General features: G+C 39.8%; 2 pseudogenes; one reads left to right on the top strand and one right to left on the bottom strand.

Moving 5' to 3' along the window:
• The first annotated feature begins 369 nt into the window (after window positions 1–369).
• Window positions 370–1,327, top strand: LOC110150352 (olfactory receptor 4C3D-like; annotated as a pseudogene).
• A 14,981-nt stretch (window positions 1,328–16,308) lies between these two features.
• LOC139037437 (endogenous retrovirus group PABLB member 1 Env polyprotein-like) lies at window positions 16,309–17,866 on the bottom strand (annotated as a pseudogene).
• Between the last annotated feature and the right edge of the window lie 907 nt (window positions 17,867–18,773).

Raw genomic sequence — 18,773 nt, 5'->3', positions numbered from 1 at the left:
CACTCTGATAGCTTTGCAGAGTCACATCGAGTGAGAACCAGAATGAGAATTCAGATCTCATGTAGACAGCCCAGTGTTTTCTCAGAAAATTACACATAAAATATTGCTGTGGAGGTGTTTCACAGGGGACAGGGGCTAAGTGTCTGAAGAGATGGAAGGTATTATGGAGAAAATAAGAAAGGCTTGAAATAAGTACTGGGGCAAAGTGCTGAGGAAATGTTCCACAGTTACAGTGAATAGACTGTTGTTTTCTTTTTGTTTGTTTGTTTTTTTTCTAAGAAGTTTAGAACACAATCCTTTCATGATTAATAAGTGTCATTTTTTATTCCTTGTAGATAATTGGGACACCAAGAACATGCTACTTCCTAAATGGATTTCTTCAGCCTTCCCAACAATGTGACTGAATTTGTTCTCCTGGGACTCACATAGAATCCACACTTGCAGAAAATACTCTTCGTTGTCTTTCTGTTCATTTTCCTGTTCACTGTCTTGGCCAATCTTTTCATTGTCACCACCATCTCCCTCAGCCCCACACTGTCCACTCCCATGTACTTCTTTCTCACCCATTTGTCCTTGTTAGATGCCTCCTTGACCTCCGTCAGCACCCCTAAAATGACTTTTGATCTGCTGTACCAGAGGAGAACCATCTCCTGGGGTGGCTGTCTGACTCAGCTGTTTTTGGAGCACTTCCTGGGAGGATCAGAGATCATCACTCCTCACTGTCATGGCCTATGACCGCTACGTGGCCATCTGCAAGCCTCTGCACTACACGACCATCATGTGACAGGGGCTCTGCCAGCTCCTGGTGGTGGTGGCCTGGATCGGGGGGATCATGCATGCAACCGTGCAGATTCTTTTCACAGTAGATTTGACCTTCTGTAGTATCAATGTCATTGATCACTTCATGTGTGATTTCTCCTCACTATTGGAAATTTCCTGCAGTGACACCTACAGGCTTGGATTGGTGGTGGCAGCTAACACTGGGGGCATGGCCTTACTCATTTTTTTCCTGCTCCTCATCTCCTACATAGTCATTCTGAGCTCCCTGAAATCCTATAGTTCTGAAGGACGACGCAAAGCCCTCTCTACATGTGGCTCCCACTTTACAGTAGTGATGCTCTTTTTTGGACCATGTGTATTCACTTACACACGTCCTGTGGCCACTTACCCTGCCGACAAGTTGGTGACAGTGTTTTATGGAATCCTCACTCCCTTGTTAAATCCTATCATTTACACAGTGAGAAACACAGAAGTGAAAAATGCCATGAGGAGTTTGTTAAAGAAGAGAGTGACTTAGGCTGTTCATGATGCCAAGAGAATAATGATTTACATAACAGGGATGATTATTCGTGTTGTAAGTTATGGGAAACAATTAAGAATTTTTTCCATCATTGACAAAAATATAAGGCCCAGAAGTTAACATTTGTTGATTATTTAATATTGACTACACATATTTTAGGTATTTTTGGTAAGTTTCAATATATTTTCCTGAGGTTTCCATGTTTGTGTTATTAGATTCAGAATAAGCAATGGAAAAAACTACTATATACCCTTGGTTTGATGATTGTAGAGGAAGTTTTTCTCCATTATCTTAGCTACTTACCAAATTCTTCATATATGTTAATTGGATGAAATAGGCTTGTCCATAGGACTTTGATCTCAGAACTTCTTCTATTTTTGCTTCACTTGATGTAAAGCAAATAAGGGATAGAAATTCTTAGGTAGATATGTGGAGAAGGAACAATCGAGGAAAGGAATAGCAGCTGGAATTTTTTCTGCACTATGAACTAATCAAAAGGAAAGAATAACTCACTCTCTGTGTATGTTAGTCCCTCAGTCGTGTCCAACTCCCTGAGACCTCATGGAATTTAGCCTGCCAGGCTCCTCTGTCCATGGGATTTTCTAGGCAAGAATACTGGGATTTGTTGCCATTTCCTCCTCCAAGGTATATTCCTGACCCAGGGATTGAATTCACATCTCCTGTGTCTCCTACATTGCAGGCAGATTCTTTTAGCTCTGAGCCACTGGGGAAGACGGAATAATTCACAATCTCTAATTATTTTCTTAACAAAGAATAATTCAGAAAATTTGAAAGCATTCTTAATTTGCTCTATTTTGTTAAACACCTTTATGACTCACATTTTTCTTGTGTATAAAGGAATATTTTTATGTTCCATACCAAGACTTCAGGAACCAGTTGAAACAAGGTATGAATTTTTATAAATCTCAACAAAAAAAGCATATGGGTAGGTTCCAAACTATTGTTCTGTAGGTCAGATACATATATTTACATTACATGAACCCTTTATTATCTATTAGGCACAAAGAGAAGCAAATAGAGGTTTACTAACTTACTAATTTACTTGACTCATATCACATGTGTTTCCCTCTAAAATATGTCAGGAATATTACACTGGAATGCAGTTTCCTGTCAACAGTTTCACCTATAAAATATCAATCCAAGTCTTTAAAGCTCAGTCTTACTTGCTTTAAAATGAAACAGAGTTATCTGTTTTATGTTTAGGTCTATTAAGTGAGAAAATTTTCGGCAGTCTTAATGATTGACTCTGTCCTTTGAGTAGATGGTGTCAGTATGCTTCAGCCTTGTCTCATATGTAACAATATATTTCTGCAGTGCAAGTTTATTCTCTTTTTGAAGGTTTGTTATGCCACTTCACTTTTACAAGGACCAGAATGAGTATAGTAATGGTAATCCATAAAGAAAAGGAATCTGAAAAAGTATGTCAGTTCAGTTCTGTTCAGTCGCTCAGTCATGTCCGACTCTTTGTGACCCCATGAATCGCAACACGCCAGGCCTCCCTGTCCATCACCAAATCCCGGAGTTTACTCAAACCCATGTCCATCGAGTCGGTGTTGCCTTCCACCCATCTCATCCTCTGTCGTCCCCTTCTCCTCCTGCCCCCAATCCCTCCCAGCATCAGGGTCTTTTCCAGAGTCAACTCTTCGCATGAGGTGGCCAAAGTACTGGAGTTTCAGCTTCAGCATCAGTCCTTCCAATGAACACCCAGGACTGATCTCCTTTAGGATGGACTGGTTGGATCTCCTTGCAGTCCAAGGGACTCTCAAGAGTCTTCTCCAACACCACAGTTCAAAAGCATCAATTTTTCGGCACTCGGCCTTCTTCATAGTCCAACTCTCACATCCATACATGACCACTGGAAAAACCATAGCCTCGACCAGATGGACCTTTGTTGGTAAAGTAATGTCTCTGCTTTTGAATATGCTATCTAGGTTGGTTATAACTTTCCTTCCAAGGAGTAAGCGTCTTTTAATTTCATGGCTGCAGTCACCATCTGAAGTGATTTTGGAGCCCCCCAAATTAAAGTCTGACACTGTTTCCACTGTCTCCCCATCTATTTCCCCTGAAGTGATGGGACCAGATGCCATGATCTTAGTTTTCTGAATGTTAAGCTTTAAGCCAACTTTTTCACTCTCCTCTTTCACTTTCATCAAGAGGCTTTTTAGTTTCTCTTCACTTTATGCCATAAGGGTGGTGTCATCTGCATATCTGAGGTTATTGATATTTTTTCTGGCTATCTTGATTCCAGCTTGTGCTTCTTACAGCCCAGCGTTTCTCATGATGTACTCTGCATGTAAATTAAATAAACAGGGTGACAATATACAGGCTTGATGTACTCCTTTTCCTATTTGGAACCAGTCTGTTGTTCCATGTCCAGTTCGAACTGTGGCATTCTGACCTGCATACAGGTTTCTCAAGAGACAGGTCAGGTGGTCTGGTATTCCCATCTCCTTCAGAATTTTCCACAGTTCATTGTGATGCACACAGTTGAAGACTTTGGCATAGTCAGTAAAACAGAAATAGATGTTTTTCTGGAACTCTCTTGCTTTTTTGATGATCCAGCAGATGTTGGCAATTTGATCTCTGGTTCCTCTGCCTTTTCTAAAACCAGCTTGAACATCTGGAAGTTCACAGTTCACATATTGCTGAAGCCTGGCTTGGAGAATTTTGAGCATTACTTTACTAGTGTGTGAGATGAGTGCAATTATGCGGTAGTTTGAGCATTCTTTGGGGTTGCCTTTCTTAGGGATTGGAATGAAAACTGACCTTTTCCAGTCCTGTGGTCACTGCCGAGCTTTCCAAGTTTGCTGGCATATTGAGTGCAGCACTTTCAAGCATCATCTTTCATGATTTGAAATATACATATGTATACCCAGATAACTCAGCTGGTAGAGAACTCACCTGATGCAGGTGACATCAGCTCAGTTCCTGGGTTGGTCATATCCCCCAGTGAAGGGATAGGATACCAGCTCCAGTATTTGTGAGCTTTCCTGGTGGCTCAGATGGTAAAGAATATGACTGCAGTAGAGGAGACCCGGGCTCAATTCCTAGATCAGGAAGATCCCCTGCAGATGGTGAATGGCTACACACTCCAGCACTTTTACTTGGCGAATCCCGTGGGCAGAGGGGCCTGGCAGACTATGATCCAGGGAATCTCAAAGAGTTGGACACCATTGAGTGATTAAACTTCCAGTTTCATTTTTCTTCAAGGACAGGATAAATCTTGAGTAAATGTGGTTTCTACTCTAAGAGCAATGAGAGCATTTAAAGAGAGAAAAACTAAGGCCAATGGTTATGTTTTAGGGTCTATACCAGAGGCTCAGTGGAGGAGTAAAATTAATGCAGCACAAATTGTAAATTGTCAACAGAAAATATGGAAGGTATGAAAACTGAGGGAGGAAATGCAAGGCAGTCTGGCATTCACAGTGGATGCAATTGTACTAGATTGTGGGCAAATTTAAAGCTCCTTTAGTTCTTCCTTTACACATCATCAAGAATCTGTCCTGAGAACCAACTGCCATGTGACTATTTTTGATTCATCAAAAATATACATTTAGGGAGTGTGTTTCTCCTAAAAATCAGTGAGATATAATGTTTGGATCTGTTGTATAAACATATTTGGTTTAATCTGGAACTTTATTTGGTGAAAATGTTAGGTGTTACCTAGGGAAGTGAGCTAGCTACTGTTGAAGGTAAACTATGAGGCATACATTTTGACAGGTTCTTTATATACTTTATTACTGTAGGAACAAGTATTAGATAGATTTCTATCCATTTTATACAAGACAAAAGTGACTCAATAAAGTTAAGTAAGAACATGACGTCTTTTAGACTCTGCTTCCTCTACTCATCCCACTTCATGATACGCCTTGTTGGGAAAATATCAAAACACAGGTCTGATCATTGGCCACATTGTGAAGACTGTCTTTGAGGCATTCTTCTGTTTTTCTTTGGAGGGGAGATTTCTTTCCTTCATCTCTCTGTTGATCTCAATTTCCCAGGTTTGTCACACACTCCTGATTCCATTTATGTCAAGGGAAAGTCATCTGCTGATCTCTTTTTGGCAGATGTATTATCCTTCATGGGCATCATGAAAAGCGGAATATAATAGGCTCAAGAAATGAAATTCAAATGGTTGCATTTCAAAGGAAGGGACACTTGGGTAAAAGAGATGTTTAGATGAGAAGCAAACAACATAGAGCAGGCAAGATCTGCTGAACTGAAGCTGCAGGCAGCATGGCGGTGGGACCTGACCCCTGGGGAGACTTTCCAGACAGTGTACCTGGTGGATCCTGGAGCCTCTCCTTTCAGGAACCAGCACTGAGAGGCTGTGGCCCTGGCTGGTGACCTGATGGGCAGAAGAGCGCTGCCCTGCTGTGTCTGTGTGGAGCTAGGGGTAGGTCTCGTTCTCTGGCACCACATCCCGCCTCCAGAGTCTCGAGAGTCTTCTTCCTGAGTGTGGCCTTCCGCGCCCTGTCCTCTGTGTCCTCAGTGCCTGTCCTTCTGGGTCCCCAGGATGGGAACCTTGCCGTCCACAGTCTCACTGCTCTCTTGCTCCTCTAGTTGGTTCTGGTTCCGGGTGCCCTGTGCTTTTCACTTCCCCTTCTTCACTGGGCCTCCAATCGGCTAACCTCTTTTCAACTCAGCTTCTGGCCAGAGACCTCTCCTGGGATCTCAGCTCCCTCCTGCCAGCCTGTGCCTGTCTGTCCCTGACTTTGACCTATGCATCTAAACCCTGGCCCTCGAGTTCCCCTGCTGTTCTAACTGCCTGTGATTCGCTTTCACAGAACTCTTTTGTGATCATCCCATTTCCCTTATATCAGTCTCCCAATCTAACTTATTTTCCTTCTTCAGTAACATAACTCTCGTTTATCCAATGTGAAATCTCAGAGAACCTTCCCAGGAGGTGTAGTGGAAAAGAATTCACTTGCTGATATAGAAGATGCAAGAGAAACTGTTTGATCCCTGGGTCAGGAAGATCCCTGGGAAAAGGAATTGGCAACCCACTCCAGTATTCTTGCCTGGGAAATCTCATGGATACAGGAACCTGGCAGATCACAGAGTCAGACCCAACTGAATGACTGAGCACAATCACTGAAGTACTTGATATTCTGTTTGGCCTGGGTAGCACCTTGAAGAACTATAAAGGTGCTATTTCTATAGAGCTTTTCCCTTTGTTATGCCATAGAGTTAACATTTATATTTATATTTGTATTTTGAAGCACTATTGGATTTGTTTAGTAGTTCTAACAGGTTTGGTGCAATTATTTGCATTTTCTATATGTAAGACTGTCTCCTCTGTTAAATATGGTTACTTGCTCTTAGTAACATGCTTATGAGGTTTATGCATACCAATGTGTTCATCCGTAAGTTATTCATTTTATTGCTGAGTAATATTTCAATTTATGGATGTATCACAGTTTATTTCTTATCAGTTAACCGATATTTTAGCTGTTTTCTGCTATTTGAACTTATGATTATAGCTGCTCTAATGTAGATTTCTGTAAAACATGCAAACCAGAAAAAAAGGGAAATAATTATTTTCAAGATTGTAAGTATGAGAAATAAATGACAGTGATCACTGAGAGAAAGGAAACCAATTGAGTTGTAGGATTTTTCCTACAAAAAGTTTAAAAAGTTTTTCCTTTAAAAAGTTTCCATGTTGCTCTACAGAGAGGAATGCCTCAAAAACTCCTGGTAGACTCCTTGAATTCAGGGTCTGAGGATAGCATTGAGAGTAGAATAATGCAGAAGGTAGTCTTACAGCCCTGGGGGCCTGGGGGGAGGGCATGTAGTCCATGTGTGTGTGTGTGTGTGTGTGTGTGTGTGTGTGTGAGAGAGAGAGAGAGAGAGAGAGAGAGAGAGAGAGAGAGAAAAGAATTCTGGAGAACTAAAGAGGGTCCCTCACAGCTATTCACCAGAGTAGTGATCAGAGCATATATCTGAGGAAAATATCTGATGGGAAAGATTTACCTGATGAATTAGAGAAGAGTGCTTGGTACACACACCAGGAAGAGAGCCTAGTCTTACAGGGATGGTACTGTTGGTTGAAGGCTAGGAATGTTTTGAATCAGTAGTGGGCCATGATAAGCCCTTGACTGAGGACTTCCCAAGATTTGCCTCAAATATCATATCAACAAGCTTTATAAAAAAAAATCAAAAAGAAAAGATCCAAAAGTATCCTGTTCAGAATTTTGTATCTTTGCTAATGTGAAATATTTATGAATTGTTACCCTTGTGAAATCCTTGCCCATGTGTTTTGCTGGTATAAAGGTTACACTGGGTGCATAAAATGCATTAGAAAGTATATTAATTTTCTCCCTTCTTTGAAAGTGTTTATATAAGAATGAACCTGTTAGTTGTCTGGATTAGATGTTATATAGAATTGACTAATTAAAGCTACATGGGAATGAAATTTTTTTGGGGGAAAATGTAAGATTATAAACAATTTATTTAGGTATTAGGTTATTCCGATTTTTAATTACTCTTCTGTGTGTCTTTGGAAGGTTGTGTTTTTCACACGACCTTCTATTTGCTGTCTATTTGCCTTTAGTTGGTAAATGTATTACCAAAAATTCATTTAGCATGTCATTTTATTAACTTTTTAAGATCTGTAGAATCTGAATTTATGACCCTGTCTTCCATCCTGATTTTGATAACTTGTTTTTCCTTACTTTTTTTCTTGGTCCATTTTTCTAGAAACGTATCAATTTATCAGTGTTCAAAAGTATCAGTACCTGGTTTTAAATAGATTCATTATTTTCAAACACTTACTCTGTGAATGATGTCTGTCTTCTCAACAGTGTTTCCAAAATACAATGTTTGCTGGGTTTATTTTAATTTTAATTTTTTGATTGATTAATTTTAATACTGATTTGAACTGCATTTTATTTTATTTTATTTTTTTTGAATTGCATTTTATTTATACCAAATTCCAATATGTATTTGGGTTTATATGTGAACTTGCTTCTGTTGGGTTTGTCTTTTTTTTTTTTGGAAGATTTTATTTATTTATTTATTATTATTTTTAATATATATTCATTTTAATTAGAGGCTAATTACTTTACAATATTATAGTGGTTTTGCCATACATTGACATGAATCTGCCACCGGTGTACATGTGTTCCCCATCCTGAACCCCCCTCCCACCTCTCTCCCCATGCCATCCCTCTGGGACAATGCAGTGCACCAGCCCTGAGCACCCTGTATCATGCATTGAACCTTGATTGGCGATTCATTTCATGTATGATAATATACATGTTTCAATGACATTCTCCCAAATCATCCCACCCTCGCCCTCTCCAACAGAGTCCAAAAGACTGTTCTATACCTCTGTGTCTCTTTTGCTGTCTCACACATAGGGTTATTATTACCATCTTTCTAAATTCCATATATATGTGTTAGTATACTATATTGGTGTTTTTCTTTCTGGCTTACTTCACTTTGTGTAATAGGCTGCCGGTTCATCCACCTCATTAGAATTGATTCAAATGTATTCTTTTTAATGGCTGAGTAATATTCCATTGTGTATGTGTACCATGGCTTTCTTATCCATTCGTCTGCTGAGGGGCATCTAGGTTGTTTCCATGTCCTGTAAAGAGTGCTGTGATGAACATTGGGGTACACATGTCTCTCTCAATTCTGGTTTCCTTGGTGTGTATGCCCAGCAGTGGGATTGCTGGGTTGTAGGGCAGTTCTATTTCCAGTTTTTTAAGGAATTTCCACACTGTTCTCCATAGTAGCTGTACTAGTTTGTATTCCCACTAGCAGTGAAAGAGCATTCCCTTTTCTCCACACCCTCTCCAGTATTTATTACTTGTAGACTTTTGGATAGCAGCCATTCTGACTGGCATGAAATGGTACCTCACTGTGGTTTTGATTTGCATTTCTCTGATAATGAGTGACGTTGAGCATCTTTTCATGTTTCAGCCATCTGTATGTCTTCTTTGGATAAATGTCTGTTTAGTCTTTGGCCCATTTTTTGATTGGATCACTTATTCTTTTGGAGTTGAGTTGCAGGTGCTGCTTTTATATTTTTGATATTAATTCTTTGTCAGTTGCTTCATTTGCTGTTATAGTCTCCCATTCTAAATGCTGTTTTTTCACCTTGCTTACAGTTTCCTTTGTTATGCAAAAAATTTTAAGTTTAATTAGGCCCCATTTGTTTGTTTTTGCTTTTATTTCCAATACTCTGGGAGGTGGGTCATAGAGGATCCTGCTGTGATTTATGTCGGAGAGTGTTTTGCCTATGTTTTCCTCTAGGAGTTTTATAGTTTCTGGTCTTACGTTTAGATCTTTAATCCATTTTGAGTTTATTTTTGTATATGGTGTTAGAAAGTGTTCTAGTTTCATTCTTTTACAAGTGGTTGACCAGTTTTCCCAGCACCACCACTTGTTAAAGAGATTGTCTTTTCTCCATTGTATATTCTTGCCTCCTTCGTTGAAGATAAGGTGTCCACAGGTGTGTGGATTTATCTCTGGGCTTTCTATTTTGTTCCATTGATCTATATTTCTGTCTTTGTGCCAGCACCATATTGTCTTGATGACTGTGGCTTTGTAGTAGAACCTGAAGTCAGGCAGGTTGATTCCTCCAGTTCCATTCTTCTTTCTCAAGATTGCTTTGGCTATTCGAGGTTTTTTCATACAAATTGTGAAATTATTCGTTCTAGTTCTTTTGAAAAATACCTTTGGTATTTTGATAGGGATTGCATTGAATCTATGGATTGTTTTTCGTAGTATACTCATTTTCACTATATTGACTCTTCCAATCCACAAACGTGGTATATTTATCCATCTATTTGTGTTCTTTTTGATTTCTTTCACTAGGGTCTTATAGTTTTCTATATGTTTCTTTAGGTAGATATATTCTTAAGTGTTTTATTCTTTTCATTGCAATGGTGAATGGAATTGTTTCCTTAATTTCTCTGTTTTCTCATTGGTAGCATATAGGAATGCAAGGAATTTTGGTGTGCTAATTTTATATCCTGCAACTTTATTATATACAAATAATATATATGACTAGCTCTAATAATTTTCTGGTGGAGTCTTTAGGGTTCTATGTAAGAGGATCATGTCATCTGCAAACAGTGAGAGTTTTACTTCTTTTCCAATCTGGATTCCTTTTATTTCTTTTTCTGCTCTGATTGCTGTGGCCAAAACTTCCAAAACTCTGTTGAATAGTAGTTGTGAGAGTGGGCACCCTTGTCTTGTTCCTGACTTTAGGGGAAATGCTTTCAATTTTTCACCATTGAGGATAATGTTTGCTGTGGGTTTGTCATATATAGCTTTTATTATGTTGAGATATGTTCCTTCTATTCCTGCTTTCTGGAGGGTTTTCATCATAAATGGATGTTGAATTTTGTCAAAGGATTTCTCTCCATCTGTTAAGATAATCATATGGTTTTTATCTTTCAATTTGTTAATGTGGTGTATTATGTTGGTTGATTTGTGAATACTGAAGAATCCTTGCATCCCTGGGATAAAGCCCACTTGGTCATGATGTATGATCTTTTGAATATGTTGTTGGATTCTGTTTGCTAGAATTTTGTTAAGGATTTTTGCATCTATGTTCATCAGTGATATTGGCCTGTAGTTTTCTCTATTTATGGAATGTTTGCCTGGTTTTGGTGTTAGGGTGATGGTGGCATCATAGAATGAGTTTGGAAGTTTACCTTCCTCTGCAATTTTCTGGAAGAGTTTAAGTAGCATAGGTGTTAGCTCTTCTCTAAATTTTTGGTAGAATTCAGCTATGAAGCCGTCTGGTCCTGGGCTTTTGTTTGCTGGATGATTTCTGATTACAGTTTCAATTTCTATGCTTGTGATGGGTCTGTTAAGATTTTCTACTTTCTGGTTCAGTTTAAGAAAGTTGTACTTTTCTAAGAATTTGCCCATTTCTTCCAAGTTGTTCATTTTATTGGTATATAGTTGCTGATAGTAGTCTCTTATGATCCTTTGTATTTCTGTATTGTCTGTTGTGATCTCTCTATTTTCATTTCTAATTTTGTTGATTTGATTCTTCTCCATTTGTTTCTTGATGAGTCTGGCTAATGGTTTGTCAATTTTACTTCTCTTCTCAAAGAACCAGCTTTTGGCTTTGTTGATTTTTGCTATGGTCTCTTTTGTTTCTTTTGCATTTATTTCTGTCCTAATTTTTAAGATTTCTTTCCTTCTACTAACCCTGGGGTTCTTCATTTCTTCCTTTTCTAGTTGTTTTAGATGTAAAGTTAGGTTATTTATTTGACCTTTTTCTTGTTTCTTGAGGTAAGCTTTTATTGGTATGAATCTTCCCCTTAGCACTGCTTTTACAGTGTCCCATAGGTTTTGAGTTGTTGTGTTTTCATTTTCATTTGTTTCTATGCATATTTTGATTTCTTTTTTGAATTCTTCTGTGATTTGTTGGTTATTCAGCAGCGTGTTGTTCAGCCTCCATCTGTTGTAATTTTAAATAGCTTTTCTCCTGTAATTGACATCTAATCTTACTGCATTGTGGTCAGAAAAGATGCTTGGACTGATTTCAAATTTTTTTTTTTAAATTTACTAAGGTTAGATTTATGGCCCAGGATAAGATTTATCCTGGAGAAGGTTCCGTGTGCATTTGAGAAAAAGATGAAATTCATTGTTTTGGGATGAAATGTCCTGTAGATATCAATTAGGTCTAACTGGTCTATTGTATCATTTAAAGTTTGTGTTTCCTTGTTAATTTTCTGTTTAGTTGATCTATCCATAGGTGTGAGTGGGGTATTAAAGTCTCCCACTATTATTGTGTTATTGTTAATTTCCCCTTTCATACTTGTTAGCATTTGCCTTACATATTGCAGTGCTCCTATATTGGGTGCATATATATTTATAATTGTTATATCTTCTTCTTGGATTGATCCTTTCTTCATTATGTAGTGTCCTTCTTTGTCTCTTTTCACAGCCTTTATTTGAAAGTCTATTTTATCTGATATGAGTATTGCTACTTGCTTTCTTTTGGTCTCTATTTGTGTGGAATATCTTTTCCCAGGCCTTCACTTTCAGCCTGTATGTGTCCATTGTTTAGAAGTGGGTCTCTTGTAGACAACATATATAGGGATCTTGTTTTTGTATTCATTCAGCCAGTCTTTGTCTTTTGGTTGGGGCATTCAACCCATTTACATTTAAGGTAATTATTGATAAGTATGATCCTGTTGCCATTCACTTTGTTGTTTTGGGTTCGAGTTTATATACCCTTTCTTTGTTTCCTGTCTAGAGAAGATCCTTTAGCATTTGTTGGAGAGCTGGTTTGGTGGTGCTGAATTCTCTCAGCTTTTGCTTGTCTGTAAAGCTTTTGATTTCTCCTTCATATGTGAATGGGATCCTCGCTGGGTACAGTAATCTGGGTTGTAGGTTTTTCTCTTTCGTCATTTTAAGTATGTCCTGCCATTCCCTTCTGGCTTGAAGAGTTTCTATTGAAAGATCAGCTTTTATCCTTATGGGAATCCCCTTGTGTGTTATTTGTTGTTTTTCCCTTGCTGCTTTGAATATTTGTTCTTTGTGTTTGATCTTTGTTAATTTGATTAATATGTGTTTTGGGGTGTTTCACCTTGGGTTTATCCTGTTCAGGACTCTCTGGGTTTCCTGGAATTGGGTGACTAGTTCCTTCCCCATTTTAGGGAGTTTTCAACTACTATATCCTCAAATATTTTCTTATGGTCTTTTTTTTAGTCTTCTTTTTGGACTCATATGATTCGAATGTTGGGTGTTTAACATTGTCCCAGAGGTCTCTGAGGTTGTCCTCATTTCTTTTAATTATTTTTTTCCTTTTTCCTCTCTGCTTCATTTATTTCTACCATTCTGTCTTCCACCTCACTTATACTATTTTCGGCCTTCGTTATTCTACTGTTGGTTCCCTTCCAGAGTGCTTTTGATCTCATTTATTGCATTATTAATTATATATTGGCTCTTTTTTATTTCTTCTAGGTCCTTGCCTCTTCTCAATCTTTGTCTCCAGGCTATTTATCTGTAACTCCATTTTGTTTTCAAGATTTTGGATGATTTTCACTATCATTATTTGGAATTCTTTATCAGGTAGATTCCCTATCTCTTCCTCTTTTATTTGGTTTTGTGGTCATTTATCCTGTTCCTATACCTGCTGAGTATTTCTCTGCATTTTCATCTTGTTTATATTGCTGTGTTTGGGGTGGTCTTTCTGTATTCTTGCAGTTTGTGGTTGCTTTTTATTGTGGAGGTTCCTCGCTGTGGGTGGGGTTGGATGGGTGGCTTGTCAAGGTTTCCTGGTTAGGGAAGCTTGCATTCACGTTCTGGTGGGTAGAGCTGGATTTCTTCTCTCTAGAATGCAATGAAGTGTCCAGGAGTGAGTTTTGAGATGTCATTGGGTTTGGTGTGACTTTGGGCAGCCTGTATATTGAAGCTCAGGGCTATGTTCCTGTGTTGCTGGAGAGTTTGCATGGTATGTCTTGCTCTGGAACTTGTTGGCCCTTGGGTGGTGCTTGATTTCAGTGTAGGAATGGAGGCATTTGATTAGCTCCTATCATTTAATGTTTCCTCGATTCAGGAGTTCTCTTGTGTTCTCAAGATTTGGACTTAAGCTTCCTGCTTCTGGTTTTCGGTCTTATTCTTACAGTAGCCTCAAGACTTCTTCATCTATACAGCTCCAATGATAAAACATCTAGGTTAATGATGAAAAGCTTCTCTACAGTGAAGGACACCCAGAGAGGTACAGAGAGTGACATGGAGAAGAGAAGAGGGAGGAGGGAGATAGAGGTGACCAGGAGGAGAAGAGAGGGAATCAAAAGGGGAGAGAACATGCTAGCCAATAATCACTTCCCTATGTGGAATCCACAGTCTGGATCCCTCAGAGATGTTCATGGAGTTACACAAAGAAGAGAAGAGGGAGGAAGGAGACAGAGGTGGCCAAGAGGATAAAAGGGGAAATCAAAAGGAGAGAGACAGATCCAGCCAGGAATCAGTTCCCTAAGTGTTCTCCACATCTGGGAACACACAAAGAGATTCACAGAGTTGGGTAGAGAAGAGAAGGGGGAGGGAGGAGATAGAGGCGATCTAGTGGAGAAAAAGAAGAGTCAAAGCAGGCAGAGAGCAATCAAGCCAATAATCTTGCTCCCAAGTAAAAATGGGTACTGAAGATTGGGTTCTTATAGGTACAAAATTGATAACAAATACCAAAAAGCAAAGATTAAAAATCTAGAGGTTAGAGTCTCAAAAATACAATATTGAAAAAAAAAAAAAAAAAACAAAGTCACAAAAATTATTTTATACATATATATGTGTATATATATATATGAAGTTTGCTTTAAAAATAGGGTCTTTTTTGGCAAGTAATAGTAGGTTATAAAAATGAAAATTTAAGGAGTAATAGAGGACTTAAAAATAAAAAAATAAAATTTAAAAAAATAATAATAGTAAAAATATTTCTAGGACTTTCTCTATAGCTGTTGCAGACAGTGTGGGGTCAGTTCATTTTCAGATATTTCCTTGATCTGGTTTATACTTCTCAAGATCTATAGGCCCCATTCCTATGTAGTCGGTGCTAACTACAGGGTTTTAATCTGTTGCACCTGCCACTTCCAAAGCGGTTCCCTCTGTTTATTTTAGCTTCTTCTGTTTGTTGGTCTCTTCACTGTCTAATTTCCACCCTGACACAAGAAGGGCGGTGGTGGTCACTTTTTTAAGGCTCAGTTGTTCAGTCGTGCTGTGGTGGTGGTGGTGGGGGTTGACACTGCAAACAAATATCACTGGCATGTGTGGGGAGTGCACGCAGTGTCTCAGCCATGTTGGGTTTGCCCCCACTTACGGCATGTGTGCTTTCCCGGGCTACACTGCTCAGGCTCTTGTTTGCTCTGCCAGGAACTCTCTGAGGTGGACCCTGAGTTGTAAACTGCTCAGGTTCAGGTTCTCTAGTACTCCCCAAAGGTGCAGACTCAGTTGGGCCTGCATTTTGCGCCCTTCCGAGGTCCGAGCAGCTCACGTGACCAGGTGCATGGCTAGTGCAGTTGCCCCCGGTTGGAGGCTGTGTCTTATCACCTCCCCCATCCCAGCCCCTCGGTTTTCTGGGTGTACAACTGTCACGCCTTCTCAAGTGTGCCATGTGTCTCCTCTGGGGAGCTGATCTCTGGCTGCAACCCTCCCGGTGGATGTCGACCATCCAAAATCCCTAGAAGCCTTGGTTAGCTATGAAGCCTGCTTGCAGCTTGTTAGAGGATGCCTCTCAGGGGCCGCGATTGCCCCCTTCTGGCTCTGGCTGCACTTGCCTGCCTGTCTCCGGTGGGGGATGGGACGGTCCACAGCTGGCTAGCTCTGATTAGTCCTTTGTTCTGTGAGTGGGCCTGGTGGTGTCTTAGGTTAGGGTTTTTTTTTTTTTTTTTTTTGCAGGATAGCTATCCCACAGTCTGGGTTGCTATCTCAAGTTAGCTCCCTCAGGTTGCCCTCGGGGCATTCAGGCCTGGTCCTTACCTTAAGCGATGCAGCCCGCGCCTTCCTGTCCAGCTCCTACTTGCTAGTGGCAGATGGGAGTGTCTTGGCTGCTGGGAGTTGCCGTTAGGCACATAATCGTGGGTTTTAATTATTTATTTGTTTATTTATTTTTCCTCCTGTATATGTTGCCCTCTGAGGTTCTAAGGCTTGCCACAGACCCGCCGCTGAGAGTTTCCTGGTGTTTAGATGCGGGGACCAGCCGGCAAAGAGAACAAGTCCCGATTGCAATGGCACGGAAGCCTGAGAAAAAAGCCGATAGTAAAGAATGGGGTCAAGAGGGCTGAATGCTCTTTAAACAAGTCAGCGATTTTATTGAGTAAAACAGCTACCTTTATACTAGTACAAGCAGAAAACATAGTTCATAAAAAAAGCCATCTGGTGTTTGTCACATCAATACAATTCTTTGTCTTAAGTGATTGCAGAAGCTTACATCTTGTTTTTGGCATTCCAAGATAAAACTACTAAGTGAAGTTCACTATTATGTTTTTCTCAAGGAAGAACAAAGGAGACCCAGCAAATGTTTTACTACTTTATCATGGGGTGGCGGGACAGGGAATGGCCTCTTTCAAGGCTTTCCCAGGGCCTTTTTGGGCCTTGAGCAGGCCGGCTCCCCACATCTCCCCCTTTTTTATTTATTAAAGGCCGAGCCTTCTTACATATTCCTCGAGAAAAAGTAGACAAGGTTATTTTTTCAAAATACAGGAAAATTTCATAATCCTTTCAGTAACCAGATTCATAATGCATTGTAAAAAGCATGGTCCACAACAAAGAAAACAGAGCACAACAACAAGCACTATGAGCAGGGTTTCCCATCAAATCACTCATAAACCAGGATTTAACTTGCTCCCAAAAGAAGGAGAGGAATCTTGCATAGAAGATATTTGATGTTTAAGATCATTTACAGCATCAGACACATTGGAAGATAAATCTGGGATATACACACAACATTCTACTTTTATTACAGCGCAAGTCCCACCTTGAGCAGCAGTAATAATATCTAAAGCCATGTGGTTTTGTAAAACGGCCTTTCTCATTTGTTTCTGTTCTTCATTTAGAGCCTCAATAGCCTTTTTAGTGTCTAATAAGGCTTGTTGAGTAAAATTAGTTAAGGCATCAACATGGGTCATTATGTCGATCCCTCCAATAGAGGGAACAAAAGCTGCTGCCAAATAATCATACCAATGAAATACAGCTCGAGTCCATCGCGCTCCCAAAAAGGGAAGGTTGGCAGGGTTCTTGATGGGCTTATGACTAATACTGCCAAGTATTAGTAAACTAATTTTAGTAAAATTAGTAAACTAATTTGCTCAATTAGTATTGAGCAAACACAAATCCAAGGCTGCACCTTTCCTACCCAGCCCACAGGCAGCCATGGCCAGACATTAGGACCACAAATCCATCTTGTTCCGTTAGGAGCAACCCATCTAATGCCTGGGTTATAAAGCCAATCAGATCTTGGCCAAGGTGTGGATGTTTTGACGGAAAAAGTAACATCAATTATGTGTTCACACAAAGAATTAGGAGTAATACCCATATGTTTTAACAAATGTCTGCCTAAATTTCTTTCTCCAAAGTTGGGTTGATGGTTCTTGTTGTTCCCAGCAAATGTGTGCTGGTTTCAGCAATTGTCCTTTTTCCAGGGTCATCCAAAAGTATTCATCCCAAATCTGATAATAGTCCCCAAAATATCGGCTGGCGTGATCTTGTCCTTTGCTGGAGGAAGTAACATACTGATTAAAGGCAGCAGAAATTGTCCCAAGGCTTTGGTTGGCATTAAATCTAATCCAGGAATCATAAGGTTTCGAATTACACCAGGTCAAAGCTGTAATATTAAGAGAATTAAGGCTAAGGTGAATCTGCTTATATTGTTTTAAAAATTCACACACCGCAGGTAATTCTTCCTGACTCATCGGCAAAACCCACCATGGTAAGCCATTCACAACTGACAGAGGCATGGCAGTGCATACCCAACAAGAAGAGGTATTATGAAAATCAGCATAAGAATGAGCCCAAGAAAGAAAAACATTTTCTTCGGCTCTAGGAAAGGCTTGATTCATGACAGCACACGCCAACGCAAGCACCAGGTAGGATAGAGAAGTGTGTGTGTGGATTGTATCCACCGCAATGTGTCTGGCTTGTTCCACGAATTCATGCAGTTGTTGATTTGTTGGCAGAACATTCCTCTCTTGTATCCTCAGCCTTTCCAGTCGAGCAGTCAGTGACCGTCTCCGTCTGGCATACCAGCCTCTCCGGGAGCCAGCACAGTGTTTCGGCATCCTGTGGAAAAACACAAACATGTCCTCGTCCCCATATCAAAACAGGGTCAGGACCATGCCACTGATTAGTAATTGGATCTTTCCAAGTTATGAAAAGTTTGTTAATAGCGGCTGGGGACCAGAATCTCTGTGCTGCAGTTTTGCCTTCAGAGTCCAAATTTAAAAAATTAAGAATGAAAAGAGCATGATATAAGTAATTATATGGTGTGAGGGGATATAACTCCTCCTTCTTTAATTTTAAAAGCTGATGTTTTAATGTCTGATGAGCTCGTTCAATGATGCCTTGGCCTTGGGGATTGTAGGGGATGCCTATTTTAAGAGAGATGGAGAGACGGGAGCAAAAATTAAGAAAAGCGGCAGAAGTATATCCAGGTCCATTGTCCGTTTTGATGGTCTTTGGAGTTCCCATAACGGAGAATGCTGCAAGGCAGTGTGTGATACAATGTCGAGCTGCTTCTCCTGTTTGTAAAGAGGCAAAAATATATCCAGAAAAAGTATCTATATTAACATGAACATATTTCAATTTACCGAAGGAAAGAACGTGAGTAACATCCATCTGCCATAAATGGTTGGGAAGGAGGCCACGGGGGTTCACACCATAGTGAGGAACAGGAAGGAGTTGAGGACAAACAGGACAGAGTTTAACTATTTGCCTGGCGGCTTCACGGGGTATTTTAAATTGTAATCTGAGGGTATTGTTGTTT

The sequence above is a fragment of the Odocoileus virginianus genome, chromosome 2, assembly GCF_023699985.2.
Source record: "Odocoileus virginianus isolate 20LAN1187 ecotype Illinois chromosome 2, Ovbor_1.2, whole genome shotgun sequence".
NCBI lineage: Eukaryota > Metazoa > Chordata > Mammalia > Artiodactyla > Cervidae > Odocoileus > Odocoileus virginianus.
The sequence above is the reverse complement of the archived record's forward strand: the minus strand, read 5'-3'. Positions and strand labels throughout refer to the sequence as shown.